Source organism: Etheostoma spectabile, chromosome 14 (assembly GCF_008692095.1).
Source record: "Etheostoma spectabile isolate EspeVRDwgs_2016 chromosome 14, UIUC_Espe_1.0, whole genome shotgun sequence".
In the NCBI taxonomy this organism is placed as follows: domain Eukaryota; kingdom Metazoa; phylum Chordata; class Actinopteri; order Perciformes; family Percidae; genus Etheostoma; species Etheostoma spectabile.
This window is the reverse complement of record NC_045746.1, coordinates 18,293,294-18,293,548: the sequence shown is the minus strand read 5'-3', so window position 1 is coordinate 18,293,548 and position 255 is coordinate 18,293,294. Positions and strand designations below refer to the sequence as shown.

Here is a 255-nt window from a genome sequence, read left to right as displayed (position 1 = left end):
CCTTTTTTCAACACTTTTGACGCTTTTTTTCCGATGTTTGTCACTTTTTTTGACGTTTTCAACACTAAGTAACACTAACTTGTTAACTTTAGTTTTACAGTTATTTTTGGGATTTATGGTCAAGAAACCTCATTTATTTGGAAATTAAACTTAATGTTTGAGTTAGGAAAGCAGAAATTAGGAATTATTTAGACCAAAATTACAGGAATGGATGTTGATGGATAATCACAGACTGGAATATGTCAACTTTTACTC

The 255-nt window shown here is 30.2% G+C and overlaps 1 protein-coding gene across 1 annotated transcript in view; it reads left to right on the top strand.

Moving 5' to 3' along the window:
- slc52a3-2a (solute carrier family 52 member 3-2a) overlaps positions 1-255 on the top strand; it is a 4,748-nt gene that overhangs the window by 994 nt on the left and 3,499 nt on the right. The gene's annotated exons all lie outside the window — the stretch shown is intronic.